Source organism: Phyllostomus hastatus, unplaced genomic scaffold, assembly GCF_019186645.2.
Source record: "Phyllostomus hastatus isolate PE091 unplaced genomic scaffold, TTU_PhHast_1.1 phas_contig_64, whole genome shotgun sequence".
In the NCBI taxonomy this organism is placed as follows: Eukaryota; Metazoa; Chordata; class Mammalia; order Chiroptera; family Phyllostomidae; genus Phyllostomus; species Phyllostomus hastatus.
This window is the reverse complement of record NW_025333928.1, coordinates 5,021,514-5,038,331: the sequence shown is the minus strand read 5'-3', so window position 1 is coordinate 5,038,331 and position 16,818 is coordinate 5,021,514. Positions and strand designations below refer to the sequence as shown.

At 42.4% G+C, this 16,818-nt stretch overlaps 1 protein-coding gene across 2 annotated transcripts in view; it reads right to left on the bottom strand.

Annotated features, from left to right (window-relative positions):
* The window catches only part of PRKCB (protein kinase C beta), a 340,114-nt gene that overhangs the window by 166,330 nt on the left and 156,966 nt on the right, over nt 1-16,818 (bottom strand). The gene's annotated exons all lie outside the window — the stretch shown is intronic.

The window sequence follows — 16,818 nt, the reverse complement described above, 5'->3', positions numbered from 1 at the left end:
TTAAAAAGAATGAAATGTTTCCTATCACGATTGATTCTTAAGCACAATCTCCACATATGCGGCATGCTAGCTGTATGTCTTTTGTCATAACTGTTACACATTTGGCATGGACAGCACAGTTTGGTGTCTTCAAAAAGGCCAACCAGACAGGATTCACTTGCCTCCTGCAAAGCACCAGTAGCTGTGCTCTGTACATGCAGATCTATCTTGAAGTCTTGAGCAATTTCTCACACCAGACACTGGAAGGAAAGTTTGCTAATCCGAAGTTCAGTGGACTTCTGATGATGTCTAAGTTCACAAGGAGCCACAATGCCAGGCTAGTAATGATGAGGTTTCTTCAAACTTCCAGTAGAGGGCGCGCTCTGGTAAGCCACTTGCTTCCTCAGTGCTTTACTACTGGTGGGTTTGCTGGCAGTCTGCTCTGTCTGAGCTATGGTTAAAGACCCTTTTCCTTACCTGCCCCCCCTTCTCCTTAGGCTGGAGCTGGGCTAGCCAGAGGCAGCACTGCACTCCAGCAAGTATTGACTTTGTCCCAAGAGCAATGGGAAACCACTGACAGGTTTTCAGCCAGAACAATGACATACTCACTTCTGGTTTTCAGAAAGATGACTCCACAGTAGTGTGGAAATGCCAGGCTGGTGAGGCAGAGAGGAGCCAGGGAACAGGACAGGAGGCTACTGGTCCTAGTTCTAGACCAAGGTTCTCTCCGTAAGGATGAAAAAGTGGATAGCAGCATATCGTTGTGGTTAACAGCAAACTCTAGAGCCAGGTCAAGTTCAAATCCAGACTCTGCTTATTAGTCATGTGACTTAGCAAGCTAGATAACTTCTCTGCTGCAGCTTTCTCCCCTATAAAATGGGCATAAGAGACCATCTTTCTCATAGGGTGAGGATGCCATGAGTTAGTGTATATAAGTCACTTAGAACAACAGCTGACTTATGGTAGGCACATAAGTGTTAGCTATCATTATGTTGGAGGTACAATAGGATTTGGCAATGGAGAGATACGCAAGTAGGGAACAAATGGGAGCATAGAGGAAGAGGCCCCAAGAATTCTCCATTGCTCAGTGGGACTTTGCAGATCTACAGTTACAGGGTGAAGAGGATCAAAGACAGAAAATTGCACGAGGAAGGGCTATGATGCAGCATTAAGAAACAGAATCAAGACCTGAAGGTCAAGATTGAAGGCAGAAACAGGTTCACGATTCCAGGTCAAGCAAATGTTTACATAATATGCCAGGCACTATGTAAGCTCTTTGCATACATTAACATATTTAATACTCCCAGCATCCCTATGAAGCAGTATATTATCATCTTCATCTTGAAAATGAAGAAACAGGGACACAGAGAAGTTAAGTGACTTATCCAAAGTCACACAGCTAGTAAGTAGCAGAGCTGAGATCTGAACCCAGGTGTCATGCTTTTATTCAATGCAAGACCACTGACCTGAGCCTGCACATTTCAATCGGTCCTCACCCCCAAACAACCACTGAAAGTACCTATTTGTGTAAAAATAGGAGTATATATCTCAGCCCAAAAACCAGGACAGGTTCCAAGTGAATGCCAGAAATGCTTCAAATATTTTTCAATGTATAGAAAAGGTGAGGCTTGGATTGAGGGAAGGGCAACCCAGTCTGATCCTCCCAATTTAAAAGAATTAAAGTGGCAACGTCTGAGTGGCGTGGGTGACTGACCAAAGGCAGGAAGCCAAGGTGAATCTTCACAGGTGTCTCTGCAGTTCATGTCAGCAGCAGGCGCTTTAATACATTATGCAGAATGGTAAATGCCCTCCTCTCCAAGACTTTAGGAGAAGCCAACTAACCTGCAGATCTCAAGGACATGGATGGTGCTAAATCCAGCAGGGGGCGCTACAGCCTACAGTTCCTAACCAGGGCTGAGCCCAAGGTTAGAAAAATGGGTGTGGGCCCAGCCAAGGTCAAGCTCATCCACACTGCCTTGGAAAAGGGACCTCTTCGTGCTTTTACACCTCCCCATTTTGGACTGTTGCTCCCTTTCTACTCCCCAAAGAAGGCAGATTAGACTAAATCTACATTTTCCCTTCTTTCTTCATGAGGGGTACAGAGTCCTGCCACCAGTTCCAACCTACTAATGCAGAGGTTGAAAACTGGTGGTGCACAGAATGAATTTAACCCATAAATGTGCTTCAAATACACCACAGTTGTAATTCTCAAATTATTTGTCAACATCTAAAATTAGGAGATTCAGACTTGTCTTGAAAAAATTGGAAAATCCGGACCTTGGCCCTTTATTTTTTTAAACCCTCACCCAAAAATATATTTATGGATTTTAGAGAGAAAGAGTGGTGGAGAGGGAGAGAGGGAGAGAGAGAGAAAGAGAAACATCAATCAGTTGCCTCCTCTGGAGACCCAAACAGAGATTCAGCCTGCAACATTGTTGGTGCACGGGATGATGTTCCAACCAACGGAGTCACCCATCCAGGGCTGGGCCTTGGTCCTTTAAATAGCAGGAATAAAAAAAAATTGGAGCTGAGTAGGTGGCTGCCCATTTTGGACAGGGGCACACACAGTAGAAGAACACTCCTTGTTAGCACACACTTGAGTAATTTCTTTAACCTGCCTGGCTTTGGAGTTAGACAGCCAAAAAAATGGGATGCTGTGCATCATTTCAAAGTCATGTGGCCACAAACAATACGGAGGAAAGCAGCCAAGCCAAGAGAGGGTCAACAATATAATTCAATTTGCACAGAGTTCAAAAGCAGGCACACTGTTTTCCACAGTGGCTGCACCATTCTGCTTCCCACCGAAAGTGTGCAAGTGTTCCAATTCCTCCACAAGCAGGCCAACACCAGTTCTTTGGGCTCGTCTTTTGACTAGTCTTTTGATTAGTTATTCTGATAAGTGTGAGGTGATATCTCACTGGGGATTTAATTCACATTCCCTGATAACTAGTGACATTGAGCATTTTTTCATATACCTGTTGGCGATTTGCATGTCTTCTCTAGAGAAATGTCTATTCGAGACCCTAGCCCATTTGGAGGTTTCTCAAAAAGTAAAAAATGTAACTACCCTATAATCCATCAATCTCACTTCTGGGCATTTATCCAAAAGAGCTGAAATCAGGTGAACATGGGAGATTTCAGTACTCTCGTGTTCACCACAGCAGCATTACTCACAATACCCATGGCGTGGGAACAACCCAAATGTCCACTGGCAGATAAATGGATAAAGAAAATGGGGTGTATATGTACAACAGAATATCATTCCAGTTTTAAAACGAAGGAAATTCTGCAATATGGGCAAACATGAATGGACTTGGAGGACATTGCACTACGTGAAATAAGCCAGTCACAGAAAGACTATGATTCCCCTTACACCAGGTATCTAAAATAGTCAAACCCATGGAATCAAAGAGTGGAACTGTGGGTGCCAGGAGTTGCGATGAGAGAGAGAAAGGTGGTTACTACTCAATGGGCATAAAGTCTCCATTAAGCAAGACGAATTAAATCCTAGAGCTCTGCTGTGCATCACTGCACCTGCAGTCAGCCACACTGTGCTGTGCACTTAAACATGTGTTGAAGGGGTAGATCTCAAGTTACATGTTCCTTCCAAAATAAAATAAAAAATAAATAGTTCAATGGGGTGAAAAAGCAAAAGCAGGGAAACTACTGCTGATCTCGAAGGACAGGATTAGAGGTGCAGGAACTAGAAGGGAGCACAGAAGGGCTTCTGGGTTCTGGTTACAGAGAAATGTTCGCTGTATGAGAATCCATCAAGATGGGCACTTTTCATGTATAAAAAATGTGTTTCAAAAGCTATGTGACTGGAACCAGAATCTTTATATCCAAATTCTAAATTCCTAGAAGATGGAGTCCGATCATTCAAGCTTGGGGCAGATGTCTACACGCATTGACCCAATGGGGCTTCCAGGAGTGTGTATCTGGAGAGGCAGTTCTCAGGGGAAATGGTTGTGTACTTCAGTTAGGTTTGCACAAGTGGACAGGGATGAGGTTATGAGGCAGCTCAGGGTGCAGAGTAAGAACATGCACTGGAGGACCAGGCTGCTTAGTTTGACTCCTGGCTCTATCACTCACTGGTCATGTGGTCTTGGGCAAGTCCCTTAGTCTCCGAGTACCGCAGTTTCCTTATTTACCAATTGGGGATGGTAACAATGGTATTTACCTCACAGAGTAAAATGAAGAATAAAATTATTACAAATAAAGTGCTTAAAACAGAATTATATCTATAAATGCTCGTTCTTAGGTGTTACTGTTTTAAAAAAACAACTTGAAAATCCTAGAATCCCAAACCAGTAGAGGTAGAGGGAATGAACAGGTCAAAGACAAAAGGAAGACAGAGTGACGGCTTGTGAATCCTGGACCAGTGCCTTTCACATCTTTCCAGGCTTCCTCTCCAGGATCATCTGCCTTTTAAGTCTCTCTTCTTCCACATCTGCAGGAACCACAGGCTAAGGTCTTCTGGGAAATTGCTCTTTTCAGGCTCTGAGGCTGCTCCCACCCCCAGTGAGGAGAAGCCTAAAGAATTCATAAGACAGGATATCTTTCCTCCACCTCTTTCAAGCCCCAGCAGCTCTCTTCTTTCTGCTCAGTAGAAACTGTTGGTATCATGCTGCACATCATGGATTTACTTCTTCTGCCACAGCATGAAGCTCTATATCTTTGTGACAGTGAGGAACAAAGGGCTGGTGAAAAGCAACCCATGCTGGCCTGTGTGTGCTGGTCTGCAGTGCACAAGCCATTGTTGGCACATGGTAAATGAGCACAGATCACATGGAATTCACTTCACAGTCAAAGAATCGCATTTTATCAGCTTACCATCATTTTATTAGACTTTTCCCCCAACCAGCCCATAGGGAGGTGACTCTGTTTTTCCATTCTGTGACAAGCAAGATGGATGCATGCTGTGCCAAAGATAAGGCTGGATTTTGGAAACTCACACTCTAAGATTTGAAATGACCATTGGTAGCAATAATATGAGTCAGCACATACTATGTGCCAGGCAAAGCACAAAGCCTTCACAGTGGATTAATTCATTTAATCCTCACCTGACCCCACTGAGGAGGGTGCTATTTTATCCTATTTTGTCAGATGAGGAAACTTAGGTGGAAAGAGTAGGTAACTAGCCCAAGATTATTTAGCTAGTTAGTGGCAAACCTGGAATTCAAACCCAACCATTCTGGTTTAAGAGCCACTGCACAGTTTTGCCTTATGCTGGTTTCCAAACTCAGCTACCCATCAGAATTACCTGAAGGGCTTTAAAATATAGATACACAGGCCCCAGTCTGTATCTCTTCACGTGAGGTCTGTTTTTAGCAGACTACCCAAATAATCCTTAAGCATTCAACCTGTCTGCATGCTGAAAAGTAGTGTTTAAAAATTGCAGTGGACATGTGCTGTTTTGATCTGTTCAACCTCTCTGCTTCCTTTTTGATAAGACTGCCCCAATTCCCTTTCAAAGATCCAACACTACCCCCACCCCATCCTCCCATAGTGTTTAGTCTAGGAGGAAACACCATAAAAACCCAACCAAGGATTGGTTAGGACCCGAGGTCAGCCAAAGCATCTCTCTCTGTCTGGAATTTGAATTTTGGACCAAAGCAACATAAGCACCCAAATCAGATACAGCTGGTGTGGTGATTTAGTTTATCCTCCAGTTCTCTGGAGTTCATCATACCCTTTCCAATAAATTCCTTCCTAATTTAACTTAAGCAAAGGTGGTTTCTGGTGCATGCAACCAAGCAATGCTAATTAGCAGAAGAACCGCCACTGTGGTAGAGCAATTTTATGAGTTTTGAAAAACGTGTGCACCTGTATAGACACCATCTCAGTCAAGATCTAGACATTTCCACCACCCCAGACACTGACATTTTAATCACTGCACAGCATCCCATTAGATGGATACATTTTACTTACATAAGCCCTGATTGGCAGCATTCAGGTTGTTTCCAAATTTTTATTAGTATGAATCCTGATACAATCAATACCACTTTAGCTAAATAAATGCACATGCAATTAAATAGTTCCTCAGCAAATATTCCTAAATTGTAATTCTTAGGTCAAAAAAAGGATTAGGTTTAGTAATTCTTTGGTCAAAAAGGTCATTAAGGCTTTTGATACATATTGGTAATTTTGTCTTCAAAAAGATTATACTAATTTGCACACTCACTAGTAGTATTTTAGAGTACATTTTTCTTCCCCTTCTTCCTTTGTATACTTTTGGTTTGAGTCCCATTTCTTCTCATATTATTACCAAGACCATGTTTTATATTGATGTGTGTTTTGTGGTATATCTTTGTCCCCTTTATTTTTAACCTATGTTCTAAGTTTCTCTTTAACTTTGCCTAGAACTATACATTGTTTATCCAATCTGGTAGTCTTTGCCTCTCTTAGTAGAGAATTTCAACTCATTTATATCTGTTCGGCAACAGACACTCACCTATCACTTCTACCATCTTAATTTATACTTTCCAGGTTTCATAGTTCCTAGCTGGCTTATTTTTATCTTCATTCCTATATTTTGTTGCATTGATCAAAATTTTATTTGCTTCTTTTATCTTTGAGCTGTTTCCTTCACCTTAAAAAATGAAGTCTATTTAAACCAAATGTCTGTGCCAATAATTAAATAGTATTAAATATTTTATTTAGGAATTTTTCATCTAGACCAGCGATTTTCAACTGGTATGCTGCAAGAATCTTTAAAACATGCACTGCCTGACTACTTAGACAAAGGGCACTGACTTCTTTTCCCTTAGACTGTCAAATTTTTTTTAATGACAAAAATAAGTGACAACAGCCACCACAATAGCCATCTGGTATGAATGAATCAAAATTATACCTATATTTTTGTCACAGCAGTGAAAAATCTACTATGGTTTTTGGTGTGCCACAGAATTTTAGTAACTTGTTTATGTATGCAATGAGATGGAAAAAGATGAAAATCGCTGAACTACATGCATAGTTTACTATAGTTTACTTTTTTATGCCAACTTTATTAGGTTATGCTGATTTCTGTGGTCAAGTTAGCTTATAATAAACTGTGGTAGCTATTGATCTTATCAGCTCATCAAAGTTTCCTATCCTTTTAATATAGTTTATTGATTATGCTATTACAGATGTCCCATTCACCCCCTTTATTCCCCTCTGCCCTACACCCCCCTCCCACCTGCCTTCCCCTGCCCTTAGTTCATGTGCATGGGTTGCACATATAAGTTCTTTGGCTTGTACATTTCCTATACTATTCTTAATCTCCCCTGTCTATTTTGTACCTACCATTTATGCTTCTTATTCCCTGTACCTTTTCCCCCTTTCCCCTCCTCCCCCTCCCCCCGCTGATAACCCTCCATGTGATCTCCATTTCTGCGATGCTGTTCTTGTTCTAGTTGTTTCCTTAGTTTGTTTTTGTTTTTTTTAGGCTCAGCTGTTGCTAGTTGTGAGTTTGCTGTCATTTCACTGTTCATATTTTTATCTTCTTTTTGTTAGATAAGTAAGTCTCTTTAACTTTTCATGTAATAAGGGCTTGGTGATGATGAACTCCTTTAACTTGACCTTATCTGGGAAGCACTTTATCTGCCTTTCCATTCTAAATGAGAGCTTTGCTGGATAGAGTGATCTTGGGTGTAGGTCCTTGCCTTTCATGACTTGGAATACTTCTTTCCAGCCCCTTCTTGCCTGCAAGGTCTCTTTTGAGAAATCAGCTGACAGTCTTATGGGAACTTCTTTGTTGGTAACTATCTCCTTTTCTCTTGCTGCTTTTAAGATTCTCTCCTTATCTTTAATCTTGTCTAATGTAATTATGATGTGCCTTGGTGTGTGCTTCCTTGGGTCCAACTTCTTTGGGACTCTCTGAGTTTCCTGGACTTCTGGAAGTCTATTTCCTTTGCCAGATTGGGGAAGTTCTCCTTCATTATTTGTTCAAATAAGTTTTCAATTTTTTTGTTCTTCCTCTTCTTCTTCTGGCACCCCTATAATTCGGATGTTGGAACATTTAAAGATGTCCTAGAAGTTCCTAAGCCTCTCCTCTTTTTTTTTGAATTCTTGTTTCTTCATTATGTTCTGGTTAAACGTTTATTTCTTCCTTCTGCTCCAAACCATTGATTTGAGTCCCATCACTGTTGGTTCCCTGAACATTTTCCTTTATTTCATTTTTCATAGCCTTCACCTTTTCCTCTATTTTTGTAACCGTACTGAACCATTTCTGTGAACATCCTGATTACCAGTGTTTTAAACTGTGCATCTGATAGTCTGTCAGTACCAAATAGGCTGGTTATCTTTTCATTGCTTAGTTGTACTTTTTCTGGAGCTTTGATGTGTTCTTTCATTTGGGCCATTTTTGTCTCTGTATGCCTGTTAAGTAGTAAGAAGCAGAGCCTTAAGTATTGGCCAGGGCCGGGGAACCCATATCCCTGCTTTGTGGCAGCTTGTAGGGGAGGGGTCTGAGAGGGAACAACGCTGCTTGCTTGGCTCTCAGCTGGCTTTCAGTCACTTCCTCCACTACCACAAGCTAACTGGACCCTTCTGGTGCTGATTCCCAGGTAGGTGGGATTATATACATTCTAAGACCCTGTGGGTCTCTCCAACAAACTCTCCTGTGAGGCTGGGAGTTTCTCCCACTGCCTCAACCCTTACAGATTTTTTTCAGAGGTTTTGAGGCTTTATTTTCCCTCCCTGGGTTGCACAGTCTGTCTTGAGCCCCAGTTGTTCCTCCTGGTTTATCTGCACATAAATGTTGGGCTGCCTGCTCCACCAGCTGCCATCTTGCCATAAGTCCTCTCCACCCAGCTGCCTGTCTCTGCCCCTCCCACCAATCTGGATGAATGTTTCTTCTTTAACTCCTTGGTTGTAGGAATTCCATACAGTTCAGTTTTCTAGCAGCTCTGGTTGTTTTTTGTTTTTAAATTTGTTGTCCTTCTTTTGGTTGTGCAAGGAGCTACTGTGTGTCTACCTACACCTCCATCTCAGCCAGAAGACTCCCATCCTTCTTCATATAACATGCACTGCTCTTTGAGATAAGAATGCCATGTGGTCCTAGCCTGACAAACAATAAAGTTTCAGTCTCCTGACATCAGAGGACCAACCAACCAGTGAGTAAGAATGGAGTAACAAGCCCACTTCTACCATGAGGGTTTTTATCTTTCCCTAAGAGGTTGACATTAACCACATTGATAGAAATATTTGCAGACATGTCCTGTCTACAGCAGAAGCAAATGAGGCAAGGACAAATCAGAGTCCCAGCAGGAAAGAGAAAGCACACACAAACTAAGAGAATTTAAGAAAGTTTTCATGGGCTATAGAGGTATGGACATGGTACAGAGAAACCAGTAACTAGGGATAGAAGAGCAAAAGGTCAAGGGAAGAAAATGGTTTGTGGGACCCAAAGGGAGAGAACTATGTAGAGATGCCTGACTTTAGAGGAACAGCAACCTTTAGTCAGAGGGTGGAGCCAGGACAACCCCATGATATATTTCCTGGGTAACCTCTTCTCACCCTCCAATCTCCTATTAGCCTCTACCCTGGAGCCCAACCAGAAGTCAAGCTACCCCAGTTGATGTAGTCCTTACAGGCTAGTCTCTTAGGTGAAAAGCAGAGTGGCCCTGGAAGGGCTAACAGGACAGCTAGCACAGTGGATGAGGGCCAGTGTGGGAGATGAGACATTCCTCCTATTCCTGTGCGCACCTCTGCAATGTGACTTTGTAGCTCCTCCCATCCAGGGGTGGGGTCTATTTCTCTACCTGGGAGTCTGGTCTTGGCCATAACCAGTGACACACAAATAAAGGCTTAAAAGACACCTGGGCTTTGGGGATTTCACTCTCTTGTTGTACATGGAACCCTGAGACCAATATATTGATGAGCTTCAACTAGCCTACTGGAGGAAAAGAGGCCATTAGGAGAACTGAAGTGCCAGAAGCCTGCCAAATGTCAGTCATGTAGGGACGCTATTCTAGGAGACTGTGATACTGTTGTTAATAATAAGAAATAGGTGTTTGGTCCTCCTCCCATTTCTGGCACAGAGCTAAAACCCTTGGGATCTCCTGTGGTGAAAGTGATAAAGGTGTCTTTGGTTAGGTTAATGAGGTGATTTTAGAAAATATACTTGGATGGGGCTGGTTGTCAGAGGAACCAACCATGTGATTACAGGGTTGGAAGTTTCAGTCCCAGCCCTGCCTTCTGTGGAAGGGAAAGGGCCTAAAGATTGAGTTCAATCACCAATAGCCAATAATTTAAATTGTGCTGATGTGATGAAAAACCACCATAAAAACCCAAAAGGAAGTGGTTTGGAGAACTTCTGGGCTGGCAAACACGTGGAGGTGTGGAGACAATGGTGCTTGGAGAGAACATGGAGCTCTGTGCCCCTTCCCATAGACCTTGCCTTAGACATCTATCCTATCTGGCTGTTCCAAGGTATGTTCTTTCCTAATAAACTGGTAACCTCATGAATGAATGGGTTTCCTGCATACTGTGGGCTGCTCTAGCTAATTAATTAAACCCAAGGGCAAGGTCATGGGAACCTCTGATTTATAGCCAGTCTGTCAGAAGTTCAGGTGACACCCTGGATTTGGAATTGATATCTTGAGTTGGAGGGGGTGGTTGGGACCTTTCATTTATAGCTGGCCAATCAAAAGCACAGGTAACAATCTGGGCTTGCAATGGGCATCTGACGGGGTGAAGGGACTGAACCCTTAACCAGTGGGATCTGATGTTATCTGCAAGGTAGACAGTGTCAAATTGAATTGAATTACAGGACACCCAATGCTGTCCAAGAATTGCTTGGTGCCATGAGGACACCCTCACTCCTCCACTAGAATTGGTACCAGATCTCAGCACCAGCCAAGTCACTAGCTGACCAAGACACATGATGGAGCCCAGCAGAGATCGGCCAAACAGACCCAGGTCAGAAGAATCACCCAAGCAGCACACAGAACCATGAGAAATCATAAATCATTGCTCCTTTAAGCTAGTAAATGTTGGGATGGTTTGTTACACAGCAATGCCAGCTGATACAACACAGTGAGAAAGCACCTTGCTAGTATTACAGCCTCAGTTCCAGTGTCTGAGGCCCTTGTTCTTGAAGCTCATATTCAATCCCCCATGTCCTTTCCATGAGCCACTCTCTTTTCCTTTTGCTAATCTGACTTAGATTTCTCTCACTTTCAATTTAAAAAATCATCAAGCTTTACTTTTTCTCTAGAATCCAATACCATTTAAAACAAACAAAAATCTTTCATTCCTCTAAAGCTCAAAAAAATTTCCCCATGAAGCTTATTCAACTGGGGCTTTGGGAGAAGAAATATTTCTTGGGCAATGTTCTCATTTCTCTCAGTTACTCCCCTTTTCTGATTTCAATTTCTTCTTTAGAGAAAATTGGCAATTCAACATTTCCTAGGAAATCATCGATTTCTATCAGATTTTCAAACAAATTAGCATTTATCTACATATTTTAATATATAAATGTAACATTCTTCCTAAATCTCCTTTTATTTTCCCCTCTATTAAATCTTCAAAATTTAACATATAATATATCACTTTTAAATACTCTTCATTAAGTACAACTTGATTGAGAAATGCAAAAAGCACACTCAGCATGAGTGCCTATTACCACCAACTGACCTGACTCAGTGATGGAATCAAGAGGGCACAGGGTGTTCATTAACAGTGGATTTTACTCAGTGCTTTGATTGTAAATTATAAGAAATTATTTGAAAGACCACATTTTGAAGAAAGTATTTTTACACACCCTGCTAAAGAATCCTCTTAACCATCTTGTACAGAGACCCCACTCCACAAATATTACTCTGTCTATATATACACATATATATATATCTCCTCATATATGTAACTCCTCATATATGTATCTCCTCATATATATATATACCCTCATATACATACACACACACACACACACACACACACACATATATATATATATTTTTTTTTTAATCCTCACCTAAGAATATATTTATTGACTTTTAGAGAGAGGAAAAAAACATCATTGTGAGAGAGAAACATTGATTGGTTACCTGCTGTACCAGCCCTGACCAGGGATTGAACCTGCAACCTAGGCATGTGCCTTGACTGTCAATCAAACCCTCAACCAGGCCAGGGCAATAAATACTATTATTAGTTATTATTCTTTGGCAGGTCAGAGGGTAACCCCTAGCCCTGCTGGAAGCTAGTAGAGAATCCTCCAGGTATTAATAATAATTTATAACCATTTATTGAGTGATTTCTTTGTGCCAGCCACTATTCTCAATGTAGCTCAATCAGTCTCCCATGGAATACTCACCAAAAAAAGTATGATTTAGGTATTATTTCCCCCACTTTCAAGATATGAACTCAGTGTCACAAAACTAATTATTTTCCCAAAATCCCTGGAGCAGTAAATGGCAATGCTGGAATCTGATGGCAGATTCTCTGGTCCCAAAGTCCAGGTTCTTATCTTAGCATTGCATCACAGAATTTGAGGTTTGGGGTAAGTGATTACCTTGTACAAGCATTCTAGGTAGGGTAAGTAGAGATTTATCAGTACATTCATTTTTAGGGAGTTATGTGAAGCAACTGAAATGCACTTAGCTACTCGCATCAAGGGTTTACTATGTGACAGGCACTGCACTAAGCACTTTCATTCAATGGGTTTTTAATCCTTTTTCTGTTGATTCTTTCTCTTTTTTTGTTAACCCTTTTTCATTTTAAGAATTAGAAAATTATTACAATGAACTTATGTGGTTGGTACTAACAGTCCAATTTATAGATAAGAAAACTGAGCCACAGAGAGGAAGGTGGTGTGCCCAAGGCCCCCAAGTGAACAACTGGCAGAGTCAGCCCTGGACCTGAGTCTGACTCCAGAGTAGTCCATACTCTTCAACCCACCATTGTCTTTGAGCATGACTAATAAATTGCCTAATTTCCCGTTTGTAGCTGGAAGGGGCTAGGTCAGCTAGGGACCTGGGGCAGGAGATAAATGAGGTGTGCTCTCTTGTATGGCCTTGTGAATGACACCGAGACCTGTGGGTCCTTTATAAAGTCCAGTGTTATGGTCTCCAGAGATCCTACTGTCAGTGGCCTTTTAAGTCAACAAGATCTGCATCAGACTCACTGGAGAATTTTCTCCTTCCATGAAGAGCAAAGTCTGGTTCTCTGCCATCTGAGCTTGGCCAAGAGACTACTTTATCCAGTGGGACATCATCAAACACAATATACAGGCTGAAAAAGCACATATGCATTGGGACATGCTTTCTTGCTCTTCTTGGAACACTGAAATGACTATGTGAACAAACCAGAGCTAGCCAGCTGGCTGGTGAAGGCCACATGGAGAAGCAAGGCTCCTAAGCCAACCACATGCTTACTGCCAGTCATGTGAGTAGGGCCATCCTAGATCATCCAGCCACAGATATCCACAGACACAGGTGAGAACTCTTTAAATTTTGTGCCCAGGTTAAGTTCCTCATTTTATTCACCCTAGCCACAGCTCTCAGAGACAGTTCCTCTCTTTCCTCTTCTGAGAAGCTCTCAGGAGGCTGCGTATGTGTTCAGCATTATAAGTGATGGGTAACTATAATGGCTATATATAATGCTTGAAATGGTTCAATACAGCAGAATTGAGAGTTCCCAACCAGGGGCAAGACTAAAAACTAGAAGGATACCTGCAGGTAACCAGAAGTACCCGCCAGAAATTCTGCCATTGGAGGTCATCCCATGGTGGGTGCCCATATATATCTATTCCCATTGGCAGTGAATAATTGGGTCAGTAGTTGGGGGTTCACTGGGAGAGTGCCCAGTTCATAAAGTTCCTGGAGTGGACTAACAACCTATAGAAGACAGAGTTTTAATATCCAGCACATTTCCAAGTTCAGACTGGGCATGGACTAGCAGAGGGTAGAGAACAGAGCTGAGCATGTTCCTTTTTCACAGATGGAAGCTGCTTTACTGCCCCATGAGCCTGCCCACAGCTCCTTCAAGGCCACACAGGAGGAGGGCACTCTCCAAACCTGCATGAGCCTTAGAGGTAGCCAAAAAAGAGCCCAGCCAGGTTGGTGAGCAGCTGTGGACAGATCTTTAATCATGACTCTGACCATTGGCAGATGAACTGAGAAACCAATTCAGTTGCCTGCACTAATTCATCATCCTTGGTGTCAACAAACCTGGAACTGTGTCAAGAGACAGGATCATCCCAGGTAGGCTGCTAAATATCCCATGCATGCTAGCTGCAGGGGCTGCTTCCTGCTCTCCTCATGCCCAAGGCAAAGGATGGCTGCACAGCTCCATTCATACAAAAAAAAGGGTCTCCTACCATTTACAGAGCCTACAACTGCTAGGAAGGCCTGCCAGGTGGCAGGCAGAGAACCTGCTCATTCTTCAGACTTACTGAACAGACATCTGTCCTTACTACCTGTTCAATATGTAGTCATTGTTATTCATTGTCATTATCATAATCTTCACATATACAGCTCCTGCTAGGTACCAGACACTGTCCTGGGTGCTTTTATAGATATTTATACATTGAATACTCATAACAATGTTATGAGAGAGGAGCTGTTACTTTATACATTTTCAGCTGAGGAATCTAAGGTACAAAGAGATTCAAGTAATTTGCCAAAGGTCACACATATTTGAGCCTGAGAATGTTGGCTCCATGGTCTGTAATTTAATATTTTTCCTTAGTTTCCTTCTTAGGGACCATTTCTCCCCCACTCTCAAATTATGGGGTAGGTACGTGGGTCTTCCTTTGCAGGAGCAGATACATGGCCAGGTCTGGCCAATCACGTAACTATCCTTCGGGCCACATGTGACCCAGAGTCCAGTGGGACATTAGCTCTTCTCACTGGAGCTGCAGCCGTGATACCACATAAGACTAATTGTGCTGCAGCCATCATGCTCCATGGCAGAATCATCTTCCTGAAACTGGAACCAAGACTGAGCCAAGACATGGAGAAAGATTCCTGAGGACCCCACTTCTGCACCCTGATTTGGAGATCTGATCCTTTTCAGTTTCAGGGACCAGAATTTCCTTTTTCACATAAGCCAGCTAAAGCTGAGTTTTTCTCTTAGGCAACAGAAAAAGTCAACAAATATAGGGTGAGGCAAAGTAGGTTTACAATTGCTTATATGGAAAATCATATAATAATTAGTAAATAATAATACAAGAATGAACTGTTTCATGTACTCACAACAGTAAGCCTACTTTTGCCCACTCTGTACAGACAGGGTGTGGGAAACGCCATCCTCTTAGCTGCTCCTGAGGATCCAGCCTCCGTCTGCAAGGACATGCAGAGCCAGGTTGTCCCCCAAACTTCCCCACCTGTTTTCCTAGGGATGAGAGGAAGAATTGCACTAAAAGGGCCAGGGGAGTGTGACCTTGGGGGTCATGATAAACAGTCCTGTCTTCACCTCTGCAGATAGTCCAGTAAGGACTCTGCTGGTTCTGTGTGGCTTAGAGTGCTTAATCCCAAGTACCAGTTTCCAAGCACAGTAACTGTGGCATGAGCTCTAGGGTGTTCATGTTGCTGTGGCAACAGATATGCCCCTGACTTAGAGGGACATGGCAAATGACCATTTGTAAAAGGTCAGCAAGAGTCAAACTAATTCAATGACACAAGGTAGTCACCACTCTGAGGGCAGCTGTCAAGTCCAAGTGAGTAAGAATGGGGCCAATAATACTGGCCAAAATCCATGTAGAACATTCCAGGAAGATGAACCCAAACAGAAACAAAATATGAACTAGGGTGACAGCTGCACATAGGGTCCCTGAACATAGCTCATTACTGGGCAGTGGAAGAGGGTACATGGTGGAACGTCCTCTTAGGAAACTTTCAGCTGCATGGAAAAGAATACCCAAATAGTGACACCTGAAAAAGCCCTCTTCCCCCCTTCTCATCTCACACATTCTGGCACAACAGAACTTAAAGTAGGCTCAGCAGCTTCTTGGTGTCAACAGTGACTCAAGGTCTCTCAACTCTTCCACTCTGCCATGCTCAACATGTCTCCCTCACTGGCCCAAAAGGGCTGTTACAAGCACAAGCAGGACAAAGAAAGAGATGTATTATCAGAAAGGAAAGCCTTTCCTAAAAGCCGTACCCAAGCTTCTGCTCACATCTCACTGAGCAGAACTGGATCACATGCTCACTCACAGGCTATAAAGGAGCATGGGAAAGTAAGTTACCAGGCATTTTTAGCTTCTAGCTGAAAGAGAGCCTCTGCCAGAAAGAAGAGACTGAGGGCCAGGACTGGCTGTTGTGTAGATGATCAACAATGTTCCTCAAACTTCAGACAAAGTCATCCCAAGAGTTTTGCCATAACCTTGTAGTATCCATACCAGCATTCGCATAACAGTTTCCTTAAATATATGTATTTTTGGTTTACCTTAATTCTCTAAATACATTTACTTAGGTAGGAAATTTTATATCCTTACTATAAATGCAAAACCACTAGTAGACACATTTTTCCAATCCATGTTAAAATAAATTCATTATGACTATAATGAAAATTACCTCTCTGTTTTACCTAGAAGCTTCCCTTCTCCCATCCACAGTAGTCATACTGGGAGATGCAGAGTAACAGGACAAACTAATTTCTTCCTAACACTTGGGCCCTGGTATCAAGAATTCCCTACAGCCCTGGCTGGTGTGGCTCAATGGATTGAGTGCTGGCTTGCAAACCAAAGGGTCACCAGTTCGATTCCCAGTCAGGGCACATGCCTGAGTTGCAGGCCAGGTCCCCAGTGAGAGGCAACCACACATAGATATTTCTCTCCTCCTTTTTTCCTTCCCTTCTCTTCTCTCTAAAAATAAATAAATAAAATCACTAAAAAGAAAAAGAATTCCCTAACAA